The sequence below is a fragment of the Lagenorhynchus albirostris genome, chromosome 21 (genome assembly GCF_949774975.1).
Source record: "Lagenorhynchus albirostris chromosome 21, mLagAlb1.1, whole genome shotgun sequence".
Taxonomy (NCBI): Eukaryota; Metazoa; Chordata; class Mammalia; order Artiodactyla; family Delphinidae; genus Lagenorhynchus; species Lagenorhynchus albirostris.
Window position 1 is genome coordinate 23889049 of NC_083115.1, and position 20966 is coordinate 23910014.

At 42.1% G+C, this 20966-nt stretch overlaps 1 long non-coding RNA gene across 1 annotated transcript in view; it reads left to right on the forward strand.

Annotated features, from left to right (window-relative positions):
* Nucleotides 1-20966, forward strand: part of LOC132512819 (uncharacterized) — a 233329-nt gene that overhangs the window by 81602 nt on the left and 130761 nt on the right. Inside the window, exon 2 of the long non-coding RNA XR_009538344.1 lies at nucleotides 10665-10766. This is a non-coding gene — a long non-coding RNA (uncharacterized LOC132512819). The remainder of the gene's footprint in view (nucleotides 1-10664; nucleotides 10767-20966) is intronic.

The window sequence follows — 20966 nt, forward strand, 5'->3', positions numbered from 1 at the left end:
ATTTTTCATCATTAGTGCATAAGAATGCAAGAGATTTCTGTACATTAATTTTGTATCCTGCTACTTTACCAAATTCATTGATTAGCTCTAGTAGTTTTCTGGTAGCATCTTTAGGATTCTCTATGTATAGTATCATGTCATCTTTAGAAAGTGACAGCTTTACTTCTTCTTTTCCGATTTGGATTCCTTTTCTTTCTTTTTCTTCCCTGATTGCTGTGGCTAAAACTTACAAAACTATGTTGAATAATAGTGGCGAGAGTGGACATGCTTGTCTTGTTCCTGATCTTAGAGGAAATGCTTTCAGTTTTTCACCATTGAGAATGATGTTGGCTGTGGGTTTGTCATATATGGCCTTTATTATGTTGAGGTAGGTTCCCTCTATGCCTACTTTCTGGAGAGTTTTTATCATAAATGGGTGTTGAATTTTGTCCAAAGCTTTTTCAGCATCTATTGAGACGTGTTTATTTCTTAAAGCTTTAATAGATGATCTCGTTCCCTAAAAACATGGGCACTCACCTCTGATGTGATGCTTGGACGAAACATGATAAGTTCTGTTCAAAAATGATAATATATTGAGTGAATTATTTTTGCCTCATTGTGATACTTAGAATACATCTCTGGGAACAGGCTCTGCTTTCTTCCCTTGTCTGTGGATATGGAGAAGGCAGTTAATTCAAGTTTGTTGGAAAATGGGGAGGATGTTGGCTTTGGCTGCAGGGACCAAGTGAGGAATGATTGATATCTGTGTATCGTATCAGGGACAAAATGAGAAAAGTAGAACACACGTGTCATTGCTGTGTTCGGTTGTGCTTTACCATAACCTCTTCTTAGCTACCATAGAAGGTATTCTTATTTCAGTACTATCTTGAATCAAGATTACCTTGGGACTTCCCTGGTTGTCCAGTGGTTAGCACTCTGCCCTTCCACTGTAGGGGGAGCGGGTTCAGTCCCTGGTGGGGGAACTAAGATCCCACAAGCCACCAATAAAAAAAAAAGATTACCTTTTAACCAACTAAACAGAACTTGAAATTTCTACATTTTCTCATCTGATTATTATTATTATTATTTTAAAATTTATTTATTTATTTTGGCTGTGCTCGGACTTAGTTGCGGCACACAGGATCCTTGTTGCAGCATGTGAACTCTTAGTTGCAGCATGTGAACTCTTAGTTGCAGCATGCATGTGGGATCTAGTTCCATGACCAGGGATGGAACCTGGGCCCTCTGCACTGGGAATGCAGAGTCCTACCCACTGGACACCAGGGAAGTCCCCTTCTCATCTTATTAAAGTATCAAGAGAGCAAACATACATGATCTGCAGTTCCTGTTATCACATGCATAGCACAGTGGTTTATATTCCTTTTTAGAGGGTAAAAAAACCTGAGACATTTTAGGATGGCCAGTTGAAATAATTATGGATATCATAAATTAGGTAGAGAATATTTGGTATAATGTTTATACTTGTGTGCGTATGATATAATTAAGAAAATGTTATTTTGTGATTTGGAAAGTAGGTTCCTATAATTTCATCTGTTTCTATTAGGGAAAATACTTTTTGTAAAATATAAATATGAACCACGGTCTGCTTTCCGTTCTTGAAGCGTGCGCGCGTGTGTGTGTTACGTTTCTTAAATCCTATTCCTTTTAGCACCACGGAATAAAAATGGAAAGTTAAGTTTATATGAAAATTACACGGTGTCGTTTACAGGAGGTTTAGGGCCTAAAAGCCCACAGATGCTGCTGATCGGATCTTCCTTGCGGCCTGCTCTGCCGACCCGAACATTTTCCCTCTGCAACCCGGGCCCAGTGGGCTGGGGAGGGGGGCACATTCTCACACCCCCAGCTGTGAACACTCATAAGAGCCTGGGACGCTGAGACTCCTCCTTGCCTCACCAAGTGTGGGCCCCACACTTTTCCAGCTAATCAGTCTCGGGATGGCTGTCATCCTTCTCAGTGGCAGCCTGCCTGTCCACTTTCTGGAGCCCAGAAGCTGGACTCAGGCTGCTTGGACTGTGGAAGGATGAGGGTGAGTAGATGGTAAAAGCTAGGCCATTTGAAGGCAATCGTCACTCGACAGGCAAAACACACTGAGTTATAAATGGTGACCTCCTGAAGGAGAAACCAGAAGAGAACTTAGAAAAAGCCCTCATATGTCTTTGAAGGGAGATTGCACATTTCATCTGCAAAGCAGGAGCAGATGCCATGAAAAAGGAAGAATTTTAGAGTAGAATTTAGTTTCGTTTCCCCTTAAAATCAGTAGAGGCAGTGAAAAGCAGGGTGGATGGGTTCATACAGCCAAAGTACGTTACTGGACCCAGAGACCACTCCTGTGTTATCGCTGAGCTCTTAAGATGTTTCTGTTGAAGTTCTGAGGACTTTACGTGAGTAATAAGGACTGAGTCCTTATAACTGCCTCATGGGGTAAGTCCTGTTATCAGCAGCTACCGATTAGGAGACGGGCATGCAGAGGATGTGTTACTGGTAAAGAGAGGCTCCTGGGTTCAAACCTCTGCTTCAGATCCTGTGTTTTTAACCAATATGCCATGTGGAACACCTATAAAGCAAGAATGGGTCATTACATAAAAGCACCAAGTAGAAATATTATAACAATGATAGCCCTTGAGATGAAAACTCAGTAGTCACAGGTCAAGCATAGCTGAAAAAAAATTCAGTGCGCTAGAAGATCAAGCTGAAGGAATTCCCTAGAATTAAGCACAAAAAAGGTAAAGAGAGAACATGAGGAAGCACAGTTAATGTTGCAGTACTTGGATCCAAAAGGTAAAAATGCTAGAAGGGAATTATAAAAAAAAAAGATGGTTAATCAGTATTTGTGATCAAGTGGCTGTTAATTCCCCAAATTGAGGAAAACGGTCTTCAGACTGAAAAATGGAACCACCTGCGAGGCTGGAATAAAGGCAAAGAAAAACCATCATTGTGAAACATGACACACTCCAGAGTCAAGACAGGATCCTGAGAGACGTGGTCTAGGAAATAGAACTTGCGTACTGATTGACAAGAAATGTCTCAACAGGAACAATAGGTGCCGGGAGATATCTTTTGAATTTCTTGAATTCTATACTTAGTCGAACTGTCATTCAATATTGAAGGTGAAATGGAGATGTTTTCAGACATACAAGGACTTGGACATTTGACCCCACAGAGACCACGTTGAAAGAAAAACAGGAGCATGTTTTTGAGGATGAGGAAAAATTAACCCAGAAAGATGTGAGCAAAAATACCAAAGACACATTTATGAGTATTGATTTTAGAATGAGGAATACATTTTCTCTTTGTTTGATAAGCAACCATACTTGGAATCCACATAACGGTAATATCAGAGCAGATGTGGTATGGGGGAGGGAAGTCTACACTTGGGAAAGTGAGAGCGTAGTGCTGAAGTCCTTGTTTTGTTCAAGAGGATGTTAGAGATACTGGTTAATTGATGGCTTTGCTAGAAAAACATATATAATTGCATATGTTAAAACGTTTAAGGGAGAAATAAAATATATAGGTACAAAGAAAGTACAATGAAAATCCTATACAACAGAGGTCCCCAACCCCCTGGCCACGGACCAGTAGCGGAACCGGGCTGCACAGCAGGAGGGGAGCGGCAGGTGAGCGAGCGAAGCTTCATCTGTATTTACGGTCTCTCCCCATCACTCACATTACCGCCTGAGCTCCACCTCCTGTCAGATCAGCAGCAGCATTAGATTCTCACAGGAGCTCGAACCCTGCTGTGAAGTGCACATGCGAGAGATCTAGGTTGCGTGCTCCTTATGGGAATCTAATTCCTGATGATCTGAGGTGGAGCTGAGGCAGTGATGCTGGTGCTGGGAAGCAGCTGCAAATACAGATTACCATTAGCAGAGAGGTTTGACTGCACAGAGACCATAATAAATCAATTGCTTGCAGACTCATATCAAAACCCTATCAGTGACTGGCAAGGGAAAACAAGCTCAGGGCCCCCACTGATTCTGCATTATGGTGAGTTGTAAAATTATTTCATTATCTATTACAATGTAATAATAATAGAAATAAAGTGCACAATAAATGTAATGTGCTTGAATCATCCGGAAACCATCACATCCCCACCCCGGCTGTGGAAAAATTGTCTTCTACGAAACTGGTCCCTGGTGCCAAAAAGGTTGGGGATGTAAGATAGTATATATCCTCTGCTATATAAGATAGTGAAATGTACAACGAAAAACATTAAATTAAACATGAACTATCAGGACAAAATAAGTTCCAGTTTATCAGTAATCACAATAAATGTAAATGGGCAAAACTCAAACATTAAAAACAGGGAGTTTCCTGGTGGCCTAGTGCTTAGGATTCTGGGCTTTCACTGCTGTGGCCTGGGTTCAATCCCTGGTTGGGGAACTGAGATCCCGCAAGCTGTGTGGCGTGGCCAAAAAAAAAAAAAAAAGATTAAAAATGGACTCTCAGGTTGGATTAAATACAATACAGAGTTCTGTGATGTTTACAAGAACATGCAAAAAATGTACTGAGAATAAACTTGGGGCAAGATTAATAAAGAAAATAAAGAGGAAATTCAAGAATATAAAGAATTCGAGATGGAAAATGTGATAGAATCACAAATAATAAAGTTAAAAGAAAATCATATGATAATCTGTAGACATTTTTGCTGAGAAGTTGGAAAATCAAGATGAAATTGTTGGTTTTCTTGGTGAATATAAATGCCATAAGTTGACTCAACAAAGGTTATTAAATGTGACTGGAACAGTAGCCATGGGAAAATTAAAATTTTTTCATAAATGTGCATTTATGAAAGGCACTGGCTCAGTTTCATAGGTAAATTCTACAGAAACTTTTTGGAATTGATAATTCTATGTTATCTAAACTATTTCAGAGAAATAAGCATCACTCTTTTATAATGAATTATAAATAATTTATTTATAATGAATAACCCCATAATGTAGTAATGGATCAGAAAAAGGCTAATTTCACTTAAGAATGTAAATGTAAATTTCATAAACAGCACATTGAATTAACTGTATATTAAATAAGACCAAGTAGGCTCTGTTCCATAAATTTAAGATTATTTCAATAATAGAATCTCTATTGTGGGAATGAATAAGATGAACATGTTAAAAAAGAAAAAATACATACAGTTGTATCAGTAGATACTGAAAGACCTTGAAACAATACAGTAGCCATTTATGATAAATTCTAAGTGAAAGAGCATTGGCAGGAACCTTTCTCAACAGGGGTAAGAATATAATCAGAAACCACAGCAAGCATGGTAGTCATGGAGGAAATACTAAAATATGGAACAAAGTAACAATGTCAGAATGATCACTATTAGTCCATATTATTCTGGGGTCTCTAGTTAAGGTTATATGGGAAAATAAAGGAGATAAAATATTGGAAATCAAGACTTAATTTCAGTGAAAAATGGAAGATATTATACAAAATCTGCTAGATCAGTAGGAACATTGATTATATAGGACACATAAAAAACTAATAAATAAAAATCCTTATAGTGCACACCATAAAATAATTTTGTTTTTGAGGTCCACTCTCAAAAATGTCAAACCCTACCAAATACCTTGGGATAAAACAGGAATGGATGAGGGCTATAGGGGAAAAAGTGATAAAATGCTTGGAAAGGACATAAGACATTACCAAGTGCTTGGTATAGGGAGACACTGTAGTGGGAAACTCAGTACTGAAACACATCCCTTCCCTTCAGGTGTGCATGTGTGTGCATGTGTGTACATACATGTGCTCTCGTACGCTGTAATGTTAGTCAGAATCCTGTTTGGAAGGGCAATAAAGGTGGGGAGGGAGGAGTTAATTAAGGGATAATAAAATTAACTAGAAGAATCAATTCACAAGATTGTCCAAAAAAGAGTTTTAAAGAAAAATCTGAATGGTGGGAGTTCTGGTCTACTGGAGAGAAAAATCTCATTCTAATGCTACAGAAGGTAGACAGATCTGCAGAACAAACTTCTCTATTTAAGTGGCATTTTCAAGTTGGTGGAGAAAATATGGATTATTTGGCCAATTTGTTGTGGTAACTGGTTGCCATTGGAGAGAAAAAAATTAATTTCTATTTCACAACTCAAAAAAGTTTCAAATACATTTTAAAAAGTTCCAGTCATTAAAAATAGTTATAGACGGGCTAAAAGAAAAGTTAATAGAAAATATCTCTTAAATTGTGGAATTGGGAAGATCTTTCTAATCACAGAAACGGTTAAGGAAAGGATTGATATATTTGGACACATAAATAATGTTAAACCCATGTAAATTGTTGCAAGATACCATTGATGAAGTTAACACATGAATGACAATGAAATAAAACGTTTGTAACCTACAGAGCAGAAGTATAAAATTCTGGAATTTATAAAGAGATACTTGTTTGGTAATTAAAAATTTATCACCCCAAAGAAGTAGGCTAATCTATGGAACAGACAACTTATACAGAAATACATTTGATCAATAGTCATATTAAAAGGCCCTGAAACTCAATGAAAACAATGAGAAACTTTCTTTTCAACAGAGGCAAAAACAAACAAAATTGATACTATGTGATGGGTAAATAAGTACAAATGTTTGGGCAGTATTTGGGGCTAAAAATGTGGATATCCTTTGACCCAGTAATTCTACTCATAGAAACCTATTCTGCATAAACTCACTGAGAGCAATCAAAAATATATACGGAATTGTTACCAGTTGGAGGAAATTGGAAACAACACAAATGCGTCACAGTAAGGGATTTGTAGGGCCAGTTGTGAGTCTTCAAGGCAAGAAAAAGATAATTAAGTACAGGCACAGCTCTGAGATACTGTGGGTTCCAGTCCAGGCCACCGCCATAAAGCAAGTCACGCAAAGTTGTTGGTTTCCCAGTGCATATAAAAGTTATGCTCACACTATACTGTAGTCTATTAAGTGGGCAATAGCATTGTGCCTAAAAAAAACAATGTACTTACCTTAATTAAAAAGTACTTTATTACTAAGAAACGCTAACCATCATGTGAGCCTTTAGTGAATTGTAATCTTTTGCTGGAGGAGGGTCGTGGCTTGACGTTGAGGCTGCTGACGGATCGGGGTGGTGGTTGCTGAAGGCTGGGGTAGCAGTTTCTTAAGACAACACTGAAGTTGGCTGCACTGATTGACCCTTTCAGGAAGGATTTCTCTGTAGCAGGTGATGCTGTTTAATAGCATTTTACCCACAGAACTTCTTTCAAAATTGCAGCCAATAAACAAGGTCCTAGTGTATAGCACAGGGAACTACATTCAATATCCTGTAAGAAACAGTAATGGAAAAGAATATGAGGAAGAATTTTTTAAAAAGCAACATTAAAAAAATGTAGAGTCAATATTCTCAAACCCTGCTGCTGCTTTATCGTTTCTGTAATATTCTAAATCCTCTGTTGTCATTTCAACAACCTTCACAGCATCTTCACCAGGAGTAGATTCCCTCTCAAGAAGCTACTTTCTTTGCTCATCCATAAGAAGCAACTCCTCATTTTTCAAGTTTCATCACAAGATTGCAGCAATTCAGTCACATCTTCAAGCTCCGCTTCTGATTCTAGTTCTCTTGTGTTTCCACCACATCTGCAGTTCCTTCCTCCCCTGAAGCCTTGAACCCCTGAAAGTCATCCCTGTTGGGATGGAACCAACTTCTTCCAAACTCCTGTCAATGTTGATATGTTGACCTCTTCCCATGAACCACGGATGTTCTTAATGGCACCCAGAATTGAGACTCCTTTCCAGAAGGTTTTCAATTGACTTCATTCGATTGCCCAGACCCATCAGAGGAATAACTGTCTATGGTAGCTATTGGTAGCTACAGCCTTATGAAATATATTTCTTAAATAATAAGACTTGAAAGTAGGAATTACTCCTTGATCTGTGGGCTGCAGAATGGAGATTGCATTAGCAGGCCTGAAAGCATTAATCTCATTGCACATCTCCATCAGAGCTCTTGGGTGACCAGGTGCCTTGTCAATGAGCAGTAATATTTTGAAAGCATCTTTTTCTGAGCAGTAGGTCTCAATAGTGGGCTGAAAATATTCAGTAAACCATGTTATAAACAGATGTGCTGTCATCCAGGCTTTGTTGTTCCACTTATACAGCACAGGCAGAGTAGATTTAGCATAATTTTTAAGAGCCCTAGGAGTCTCGGAATGGTAAATGATCGTTGGCTTTCACTTAAGGTCACCAGCTGCATTTGCCCCTAACAAGAGGGTCAGTCTGTCCTTTGAGGCTTTGAAGCCGGGCATTGACTTCTCCTCTCTCGCTATGAAAGTCCTAGATGGTATATTCTTCCAAGAGAAGCCTGTTTCATCCACACTGAAAATCACTAATTATCTTAGCTAGGTCTTCTGGATGACTTGCTGCAGCTTCTACATCGGCACCTACTGCTTCACCTTATACTGTTATGTCATACAGACGGCTTCTTTCCTTAAACCTCATGAACCAACCTCTGCTAGCTTCAGACTTTTCTTCTGCGGCTTCCTCATCTCTCTCAGCCTTCACAGAATTGAAGAGAGTTGGGGCCTTGATCTGGATGAGGCTTTGGCTTAGGGGAATGTGTGGCTGATTTGATCTTCTAACCAGACACTGAAACGTTCTCCAAATCAGCAATAAGGCTGTTTTGCTTTCTTTTTTTTTTTTTTTCTTGCGGTATGTGGGCTTCTCATTGTTGTGGCCTCTCCCGTTGCGGAGCACAGGCTCCGGATGCGCAGGCTCAGCGGCCATGGCTCACGGGCCCAGCCGCTCCGCGGCATGTGAGATCTTCCCGGACCGGGGCACGAACCCGCGTCCCCTGCATCGGCAGGCGGACCCTCAACCACTGCGCCACCAGGGAAGCCCTGTTTTGCTTTCTTATCATTTGTGTGTTCACTGGAGGAGCACTTTCAATTTCCTTCAAGAACTTTTCCTTTGCACTCACAACTTGGCTGACGGGTGCAAGAGGCCCAGCTTTCAGCCTGTCTCAGCTTTTGACATGCCTTCCTCACTACGCTTAATCATTTCTAGCTTTTGACTTAAAGTGAGAGACGTGCACCTCTTCCTTTCACTTGAACACTTAGAAGCCCTTGTAGGGTTATTATCTGGCTTAATTTCGATACTGTTGTATCTCAGGGAGGCTGAGGAGAGGGAGAGATGGGGAATGGCTGGTGGAGCAATCAGAACACACACAACGTTTAACGATTCAGTTCCCGTCTTACACGGGCGAGGTTCGTGATGCCCAAAACAATAACAATAGTAACATCAAAGATCACCGATCACAGATCACCGTAACAAATACAATACTAATGAAAAAGTTTGAAATAGTGAGAGTTACCAAAATGTGACTTAGACACATGAAGCAAGTAAAGGCTGTTGGAAAAATGACACCAACAGACTTGCTTTATGCAGGGTTGTTACAGACCTTCAGTTTGTAAAAATCACAGTATCTGCGAAATGCAGTAAAGTTCATTAAAAGGAGGCGTGCCTAACTGTGTGCTGACATGGAGAGATCTTGGTGATACAGTAAGTGAATTAGTCCAGCAGATGAGCCGGATGTCAATTCTGGGAGGGTTGGGCATTTTAACCTTCAATAACTTGGAACTAATATACAGTTTAGATTGATAGTCACAACACATGTGTGTTAACTGGTTACCGGAGACCAAGGGTGGATATCCAGTTTGTGTATTGTAATCAGTGCTTGTGGCGGGTGCTTGCTACAGTAAGAAATGGCTCATTTTCTCAACTTTTTAGGATCGTACCTTTGAAAGTAAGTACATGACGTTTAGTAGCATGTGATCAGACTGGTGGTTGGTCAGAGCTTTTGCTGACAAAACAGGATTTTCAGAAGATGGGGTACAGCATGCAGCTCTTCCGGATTCGTGGAAATTAATCTGATGTGACCACGGTGTTTCAGGGCCATGTGAAGTGTTTTGTGGGTGAGCGTTTGTGTTCCTACAAGCTCAGTATGAATAAAGCACAGCACACTTTCCAATGTGATGTTATAAACAAGTCTTCTCAAAAAAATGCATGTTCCTCTTTCATCTGGTTCATTTTGGGGGAAACAGTGATTTCGTGTATCAGTATGCGATGAAAAAAGGGCAGAGGCTTTATAATTTATCAAGGTATATGAACTAGCACCTCTTTTAAAAAAATGCTGTGTTTGGGTTTATCTGGGGATAGCACTTTTTTCTCGTGGAAAGAAAATGATCGATTATTAATATTCCCTGGGACTGTTCTTTTGTTTCTTGGAACCTGCCTGGCTCTTTGCAGAACCAGTCTAAGTTCACAAATATCGCTTCCATCCTCAAGTTATATGCGGAATCATCACCCCTAATTTAAAGTATGGTTTTATTATTTCTCTTTGGGTGAATATTTTGAAGTTGGGAAATCTGTCTATCATAACCTCAAATCCAGCTTGAAAATCGAAATACTTGCATAATGCCCACGTGATGTAGGTGCCTACAGGGTTCTCGGTTCCACGGTCTTATTTAAAAATACCTGGTGTTATTTTTTATGTACAGCGTCTCTGCCTATTTCATTCTTGCCATATTGCTGTTCTAGATTGATTTAATTATTGCTCAGTGTCATTTTTTTAATGTACATTCCATATGTTTCTTTTTCCATGGGGGAGGTTGTTTACCCTTTTTTATCATGTTTTCCCCATTTCTATCCATTCCTCATCATAGGCCTTCCCACCATCCGAGGCCCGGCCGTAGCAGCCCGGTTTCCCAGCAGCTGCCTGTGAACACCCGGCCCGCACCGGCTCCGCCACCATGGGGACTGCTCAGGTACCGTGTGACCCCTTTCATCCTCTGGGCCATGTCCACACGGCGGGAGGTGCTGGTAGTAGTGTTGATGGAGGTGATGCAGGTGATGGGAGGTGATGCAGTGATGGGAGGTGATGTAGTGATGGAGGTGATGCAGGTAATGGAGGTGATGCAGTGATGGAGGTGATGTAGTGATGGAGGTGATGCAGGTAATGGAGGTGATGCAGGTGATGGGAGGTGATGCAGGTGATGAAGATGATGCAGTGATGGAGGTGATGCAGGTAATGGAGGTGATGATGGTGATGTAGTGATGGAGGTGATGCAGGTGATGGACGTAATGCAGGTGATGGACGTGATGCAAGTGATGCAGGTGATGGAGGTGGTGGATGTGGGTAAATACCCAGGGGGAAGTCTCGCAGTTTCTAGCAGAGGACTTTACTGCTCAGATGGAGGCGTGTCTGTAAGCGGCTCAGAAATGCGGTGCTTGTGTGTAGTGGTTGGGAAGGAGGGGAGGGGCCACTGGAGATCCAGGGAGCGAGCGTGAGATGAGGTCTGGGTTCTGGTCCTGCTGGCGTCACATGTCACATGTGCTGTCACATGTGTGCTGGGAGGAGGGGCTCTGCGGGCACACGTGGGCGTGACCGCGGTGAAACCTCACACCCAGAATGGGGCTTCTCCAGGGACGTCGAATGACCTTACCAGGCTTATAAAGGGCTTCCACGAGTTTGTGGCGGTGGCTCTGCATGTGTGTCTGAGACTCACTGATGGCGAGTGAGACACACAGATGTCCCTTCAGGGGCAATCTGACTGCTGTTCGTTCCTAAAACACCTGGGGCGGCAGCGTGTTCTCAGGAAACCCCCAGAGGGCCGCAGCCCACTCAGCCACCTGCACTCACATTTGGAGTGTATTTGAGAGCAGAGGTGTGACCTTTTACTTCCCCTGATGCCAATGAATAAAATAATCAGTGAAGCCTTTATAGATAGAGGCTTTCATTGGTTTTTCAAAGGAAGAGGCGGCAATTTGTAGTCTATCTTATTTCTTACTCCAGGAGAGATTTAAGGCGTGAACGATGTTGAAATTTCAGGTGGACCCTTGTCACTGGCCCCCTGATGACCTTCCTCCCTCCTCTTCTACCCCTCGTGCATCTCACCTGGTGCCACCTCACGTTTGCACCTCCGTGTCCTAAAACCTTCTTTTACCTTCTTGATGCTCTCAGAAAAAGATGTTGACATGGGGTGTCAGTCTCCATAGCCGGGAACACAGTCATTTTTTGGTGGGAGTTTTGTGGAAGAGCCTTGAGGAGACCAAGCCTTTTCTTTCCTTTTTATTTATTTATTTATTTTATTATTGTGGTGGAGTTGTTTTACAATGTTGTGTTAGTTTCTACTGTACAGCAAAGTGGAGTTCTCTGTTCTTATACAGCAGGTTCTTTTTTTTTTTTTTTTTTTTTTTTTTTTGCGGTACGCGGGCCTCTCACTGCTGTGGCCTCTCCCGTTGCGGAGCACAGGCTCCGGACGCGCAGGCTCAGCGGCCATGGCTCACGGGCCCAGCCGCTCCGTGGCATGTGGGATCTTCCCGGACCGGGGCATGAACCCGTGTCCCCTGCATCGGCAGGCGGACTCTCAACCACTGCGCCACCAGGGAAGCCCATAGCAGGTTCTTATTGGTTATCTATTTTATACGTATTAGTGTGTATATGTCAATCCCAATCTCCCAATCCATCCCACTACCACCACCCTGCTTTCCCCCCTTGGTGTCCATACGTTTGTTCTCTACATCTGTGTCTCCACTTCTGCCTTGTAAACCAGTTCAACTCTACCATTTTTCTAGATTCCACATATATGCATTAATACATGATATTTGTTTTTCTCTTTCTGACCTACTTCACTCTGTATGACAGTCTCTAGGTCCATCCACATCTCTACAAGTGACCCAATTTTGTTCCTTTTTATGACTGAGTAATATACCATTGCATGTATGTACCACATCTTCTTTATCCATTTATTGATGGACATTTGGGTTGCTTCCAAGACCTGGCTATTGTAAATAGTGCTGCAATGAACATTGGGGTGGAGACCAAGCCTTTTCTTCTCTCTTTTCAAAAAACTGCTTCCCCCTCTGGTTCAGCAAAGACAAGGCATGATGTCTCTTCGGTGCTCTTATCAGCTCTTTAATCAAACTTCCTGCAGCTAGCGAGAGACAGCTGCATATTTTTTCCAGGAATTAGGTAGGGTTCTTAATTGCAAAGAAGAGATGTTAGGCACATCACAGACCTTTTGGTGGGGCTGGATAGAGATGTTCTGTACGAGCCTGTCAGCCCCGCTGCAGGGCCCCGTATGATGAGGAGATGCCCTGGTACCCGGGCACAGGCCTTGTTCCAGGGATACCTGCTCCCACGCAGGGAAGGTCGGGGGCCAGACCTGGGGGCCTTGCCTGCGTCTGGCCGCCGGGAAGGCTGGAAAACGCCTTTGTTGTTGTTGATGTTTGTGCCCATGTTACCGTTTGGGAAGGGGTCGATCCCAGCGAGGGAAAGTGACAGCGGTGCAGGGAGCCTATTTGGAAATGCTGGGCGGGCCCCGTGGGAGCCGCCGCTGGAGTCTGCTCCATGGATCCCATTCTTCATCCCCACGCTGTCCAATAGCACTCTCTGTTGTAAATGCCTCCGTGCCGTATAAAATGCAAACACGCTTACTTTTACCCCACTCATCGCACAATCTAACTCCTAGTCAGGGTCTGGGAACAAAGTTCATTGAGTTCAGCCTGACCCCTTCCTGGTTTCTGGGCCCTGTGTACTAACTACAGCCAACACAGCCTTTCGGAAACTAGGTTACAGGTTGTTCAGGTTGCTTTAGTTTCATTATAGATGTATACGTGACACAGCGAAGAACTACGGGGGTGAGGGTAGCTCCCGTCTCCCCTCCCCGCTCCACGTCCCCTCGGCCCCGGCCAGTGGCTCTGCTAGTCTGAGACCTTGACTTTTCGGGTGAGGGTGAGTGAGTGTGCTTCCTGGCTCAGATGCCTGAGTTCCTGGTGGTCCTACCTGCGGGGGTCTCTGCAGGCTCCCGTGAGCTTTTGCAGGGGATGTGGTGGTGCCAGTGAGGGATTCAGAGGAACCCCTGGTCTGACCCTCTGCCCTTGCTCGGAGCAGAAGCTCCGCTGCGTCCTACTACTGTGGGTCCACTGATGCCCTTGCCACCTGTCGGTCCAGCAGCCTGAGCGGCTCCCAACTCCCCCTCCAGATCCAGTCCACAGGGCATCCCTGAGTTTCCATGGATAACTCACTCCACAGGGCATCCCTGTGTTTCCATGGATAACTCACTCCCTGCTGGACTGTCCTTCCCTGGGGACCAAGACGCCTAACAGGGCAGACCAGAGAGTCCTGGGGACGGGAATCAGGGCCGCCCTGACAGCCTCCACGCTTCCAGGAGCCCGTGTTGTAGCCACGGGAGGTGGGTACCACGTGTGGCTCCTGGTCCATGGCAGACACTGCGTCTTGGAGGAACGGGCTTCTCGGAACAATTTCCGGAAGCTGCCAGCAAAGCTGGCCCGTGAGGAGCCTCTATAGCACCTGCTGCCCCGGATAACCCCAGAGTGGCCTGTGACGCCCCCTCTGTGCCTCCCCACACCCAGCCCCCAGCGCCCCGGCACAGCAGCTGCCTTGCCTTCAGTTTACAGGCAAAGTTGCTGAAAAGGGCAGTTTTGTCAGATTCTGCCTTTGGGTAGAACTTTAACTGTGGAAATTCATGGAAATGTAGGGATAATGTTTAAAAGACACTCATTACTATTATTGACATTTTGGAGCGGAGAATTCTCTGTGGTGGGCTGTCCTGGGTGTGGAAGGACGAGGGCAGCGTTCCACATTCCCACCCACTGATGCCAGGACCCTCCCCCTGACCGTGAGCACCAAACACGGCTCCGGACATTGCCAGATGCCCCCAGGGGCTGAGGTCAGCCCCCAGCCCCGCTGAGAAGCACCTGAGGTTTTCAGGCTCATTGGCATCAAGTTGGTGATAATTTCCCCTTCCAGGCCTTGGGGGGTCCTCTGTCTCCCTTTATATCTGTGGTTTTCAAACGGGGCACTTTTGCCCCCATGGGATATTGGCAATGTCCAGAGAGATTTTTGGTTTTCACAGCTGGGGGGAGGGCGCTACTGACATCTAGGGGGTTGAGGCCACGATGATGTGAACCGTCCTGCAATGCCCCCCAACAGAGAATGATCTGGTGCAAATGTCGTGAGGCAAGGCTGAGAAACTCTGCTTAACTTTTATGGTCTAACCTATGGTACGTAGGTATCTTCAAGAGTCTGAATAAGAAAGATACGGGGATCATATCATCTTGATATAGAACCATTTCTCTTCAACGTTAGAATTTTGCATGGGGGCTCTTAGGAACACTGAATGGAGCGGGTTTGCATGCAAATTCATTTATATGGATTATATTTAAAACGCACGTTTGCACTTTTTGGGATGACAGTAAACTGTTTTTGAAACAATCTACTGGAATTATTCAAATGGCTGTCGTTTCATGGATACAGTGGTTCAGCGTAAGTAATGACATGCATGGTAATTCCTGTGACTGCGTCCCTCACACCGAGTTTAGCACAGTATTTACATTTCTGTTGTGTTCTGACAAGGAAACAATCAGGCTGCACTTTGATATTTTGTTTCATTTAAAGTGAGAGAAATTATAGAAAGTGTTCTTAGCCCTGGTTCCAGGTCAAGCCACAATAATTATGAATTCAGAAACTTAATTTATTTTGCAGAAGAAAATTCACTTTCCTCGAGGTAACTACAAATAGATCTGTGTTTCTCAGAGACAAATGTTATGGAGAAAGAGAAACAAAATAGGACCCATTTATGATCCTAAACGTCTATATATGATCGACTTATGCTTCCAGAGGCAGCCGTCTATTAAAATGTTATTCATTTTCAGGGGGCAAAGAGTCATTGGTTTTTAGTTAGGGTTTTAGAACGCCCCCTGATTTCTTACAATGTGTTTACTTTGACAAACCTAATTTTTTCCCTTATTAAATGCATGAGTCCACTTTGGGTTGGTTGTTTACGGGGCTAAACCTAGTAGTGGGTTCTTCCGTTTCTCCTTTATCAGCAGGAAGGCCAGGAGGGCTCTGGTGTCACCCGTTGTGTTGGTGGAGAATTCAGTTTCTAATGTTACAGAATGAAATAGAGGCAGAATGTGTAAGGTTAACCAGCATTTGCTTGGCGGTGGGGACCCAGGCTCTCACTCAGATGTGTCAGTAACCTTCCTTGACTGTGGCCAGGCTCGTTGCAGTCTCCTTTCACCACCACCCGTGAGTGAGTGAGGGGCCATGCTCATGAGCCCTGGATCTCCTCACATCTGCAGGAAGATCACACTTACCTACAAGGACTCCTGGGCGTAGGATGGCTAATATCCATTGCCTTTATAACTAAATAATTTTAACTGTTTTAGCAGCAAGTAAATTTATATTAAAAATAAATTACACAAATTCTTTGTGAAAGTACCTTCTCTCTGGCTAGTTCAGAGACTTACTTGTAGAAATTGTGAACACTGTAATTGTAAATTGTGTTAAGTTAGTTGTCTCTTCTTTTAAAAATCATATAAGCACTATATCTTACCTTGAAGAGATTAGCATAAACAAAACAAGATTCAGAGATGGTCATTGTTTTTTTTTAAATTTTTATTGGAGTATAGTTGATTTACAATGTTGTGTTAGTTTCGGGTGTACAGCAAAGTGAATCAGTTATACATACACATATATCCACTCTTTTTTAGATTCTTTTCCCATATGGGCTATTACAGAGTACTGAGTAGAGGTCCCTGTGCTACACAGTAGGTCCTTATTAGTTACCTATTTTTTATATATCGTAGTGTGTGTTATCTCAATCCCAACCTCCCAATTTATCCCTCCCCGCCCCTTACCCCCTGGTAACCATAGGTTTGTTTTATGCATCTGTAACTCTGTTTCTGTCTTGTAAATAAATTAATTTGTACCCTTTTTTTTAGATTCCACATGTAAGTGATATCATATGATATTTATCTTTCTCTGTCTGATTCACTTCACTCAGTATAACAATCTCTATCTAGGTCCATCCATGTTGCTGCAAATGGCATTAGTTTGTTCTTTTTTATGGCTGAGTAATATTCCATTGTATATATATATATATATATATATATATATATATATATATATATATATACACCACATCTTCTTTATCTATTCCTCTGTTGATGGACATTTAGGTTGCTTCCATGTCCTGGCTACTGTAAATAGTGCTACAGTGAACATTGGGGTGCATATGTCTTTTTGAATTATGGTTTTCTCTGGGTTTATGCCCAGGAGTGGGATTGCTGGGTCAGAGATGGTCATTGTTGTCCTGGTTTACTTTCCATGTATTTTTATGTCTCTCTCTCTCTATATATATATATCTCCACAAGATATATTAATAAAATGATTATACCAATTGTTTCAATAACAGATGTTTTAACAAATTAATACAGTATATTATGGCAACTCTTCTTGTTCATAAAAATATTTTAAAATATTTATTTTTATTGAGTTATAATTAACATACAATATTATATTAGTTTCAGGTGTACAACATAGTGATTTAATATTGTTACACATCATGAAATTATCATCATGATAAGACCAATGACCATCTGTCACCACACAAAGTTGTTACAATATAATTGACGATATTCCCTATGCTGTACCTCACATCCCTGTGACTTATTTATTTCATAACTGGAAGTTTGTGTCTTTTAATCCCCTTCACCTATGTTGTCCATCCTCCCATCCTTCTCCCCTCTGGCAACCACCAGTTTGTTCTCTGTATCTATGACTGTTTCTGTTTTATGTTTGCTCATTTGTTCTGTTTTTTACATTCCACATATAAGTGAGATCATATGGTATTTGTCTTTCTCTGGCTTATTTCACTTAGCATAATACCTTGAGGTCCATCCATACTGTTGTAAATGGCAGGATTTCCTTCTTTTTCGTGGCTGAGTAATATTCCGTTGTATACATCATTGTCAACTGGGTGGGCTGGTTATGCCCACTGAGGTCTGCTCATATAGTGGTGTACTTCGTAGCTGTTAAAATGTTTTTATCCACAGATGAATACTGTTAGGTTGGTACACCTCAGTTGATGTAGCCAGCCTCTCAGGTTGACAATGATGTCCAATTCTCTCGTAATATGAATACAGCTTGGACGAATTACCTCTATTTAGTTACTTTATTATTTCCTTAGAATACATTTTTGGCGTTAAAACGTTTCGAAAGGTATGAAGATTTAAAAAATTTTCAGTGTGTATTTCAATACAGAAAAATGCACCTGTTTGCCTTCCCACCAAGATTACACACTTAACAGTATTTGCTTTTAAAATTCTCTTTATAATTACTGGTTTGACAGGTGACACGTAATGGGCGATTTAATTTATTACTTAGGTTAGTGGTTCTGTTGAGTATGCTTTTTCCTCTTTTGTGTGTGTGAATTGCATGGTTGGGTCTTTTAACTCTTTTCATATATTTATGATCCAAATATTTTTTCTTCTCAGATTGCCATTTAAGTTTCAATTTTATAATTTTTAATTGATGTATAGTTGAGTTACAATATTGTGTTAATTTCAGGTGTACAGTAAAGTGATTCAGTTTTTTATATATATATGTATATATATATTTTTCAGATTATTTTCCATTATAGGCAGTTACAAAATATTGACTATAGTTCCCTGTGCTATACAGTAAATCCTTGTTGTTTATCTATTTTATATATAGTAGCATGCATGTGTTAATCCCAAATTCCTAATTTATCCCTCTCCCCTCCTTTTTCCCCTTTGGTAACCACAAGTTTGTTTTCTGTGTCTGTGAGTCTATTTCTGTTCTGTATATAGATTTATTTGTATTACTTTTTAGATTCTACATATAAGTGATAATCCTGTGGTATTTGTCTTTCTCTGTCTGACTTACTTCACTTAGTATGACAATCTCTAGGTCCAGTCCATCCATGTTGCTGCAAATGGCACTATTTCATTCTTTTTTATGGCTGTGTGGTATTCTGTCGTATATATGTACCAATTGTCTGTTGATGGTCAACTTTACAATTTTTTATGCAAGAAGTAAACTTTCGTACAGTCATCGAGGAGTGTATTCCTTTCTGATTTCTGACTTTGGTGTCATGCTTAAAAAGCCTTCCTTTGCCAGATTTTGCATAAACATTCAGCTCTATTTTACTTTAATATTTTTATTTCATTTTTTCCCTTCAAATCTCTAATTCTGGATTTATTGTAGTTTATGTATAAAGTAAAGGCTGTACTTATTTCTGCCACTAAGAGGGCAATGAGCTGTTGTGCTATCATTTACTGAGAAATGGTACTGTTACCTTTTCCAATATCGGATTATCTCTGTATTTTGGGAAAATGCTAATTGGGGTCACTCTTCTTTTCCACCGATTTCTTTTCATAAAAGTTTACATTGAAGCCTTTTTTTTCTTTTCTTTTTAAAATGCCTGTTGGGGTAATAACAGCTCTGTGTGTGTGTGTAAGAACTGATGATCCCTAAACAAAATGCTGTGGGAAAAACACTGTAGGGTCCGTTAGGACGAAGGAAATGGCCCAGGCTGGGTGCCGCGGGGTGGGGCCCCCAGGCCTGAGTCAGTTCCTTGTGATGAAATGCCATCTTCAGGACACCTGTTCCCTCTGACGCCACACGTTAGCGGTTAATCTGGCTTTGAGGGTTATAGAGACGCAGCCACAAACCCAGTAAGCATTCTGAGGGCACGTGTCATTCCAGGAGTAGGACTGGGGATCAGACAGCCTGTTAGCTAGTTCTTCCTACTGTGTTCCTAGGGCGTTTTATTCTTTCTGATGGTACTCGTGGAATTTGTGCAGATATGTGAGACATGTCAGGTAGCAGTGACTGCTCAGTTATCCGTGGAATTTTGGGGTCAGCGTAGTGCCCTTATCCTGAGAGAATTCAGATTTTTCTTTGTAACAGATCACCTCAAACTTGTTGGCTTAAACAATATATATTGATCGTCCTAGAGCCCTGTAGGTCGGGAATCCGGCACCGTCTCACTGGGCGGAAATCAAGGCGTCCGCAGGGTGGGTCCTCTGAAGCTTTTCCAGCTTCCAGAAGTGCCGTGCGGGTCCCGGTTCTTGCCTCCACCCTGCCCTCAAATCCAGCAGCACAGGGAAGTCTCTCTGAGGGTCCCTCTCTGTTCTCTGCTTTTTACGGACATATTTGATTATGTGGGATTATCTTCTCATCCCAGGATCCTGGACCTAATCCCATCTGCAAAGCGCCTTTTCCACGCCGGGGAGTGCTCACAAGTCCTGGGGAGTAGGGCGTGGACATCTCTGGCGCCATCATTCTGCTGCCACATTTATTTCTAATATCTTATAAATTTGGATTTAGCGCTCCTCGTTAGAGATTTTATCGTTACCATGAATTTGAACAAAATTTCTACATTTCCTGGAAAAAGAGTTGCAGAGTAAGTTTTTCATCTTTTATCTATATTTCAGAGCATAACAGGTAAGATGAGCTCCTTTACCATTTTTAAAGTACTGGAAAAAATTATTTACTGGGGCTGATGGTCCCTCAGCCGGACCTGGATTTGTGATTTCACCACCAGTGCAGTGGACTTTTCCTCTTAGGTGACGCATATAAACGTAGTTAAGATGTTGCCCTAAATAAACATGAACTAACCAAGCACAGGATTTGTTACCGGGAACAGGGAAACCCAGGTTGAATTACTTGGTGAATATGCTAAGAACTGTCTGGGATGTAATTACGTTTCATCATCCTGTGAGCCTGCCCCACAGAGACGAGCCCCTGCCTGGAGGTCGGCGTCAGGCTGCACGTGTGCAGGACGCGGGCTGGTGGATGGTGGCGCGTTAGGAATTCACAGGCCTCGTGGCTGGGTTTAGAGGTGTGCCCGGATACACCGCTTTCATTTGTGGGCTTTGAAGTGAAACATGTGAGTGCCGGCGGCGCTGTGCACCGTCGTCGTAGGGCATCCAACAGATCCTGAGCAGACACGGGCTGAGGAGGGCTTCCTTGCCTTTTCTTAGGGCCTTGAACTATTATTCAGGACGTTTTTGTTGAATGGGAAGAGTGATTTCTTCTAGTTAAAACAATTGTAAATTTCATTGCAGTTCACACTTCTCTGCATTTTAATTTGTGTTTCTTTAAAGCGGTTGGGTCTTTTTGCCTTAAAAAT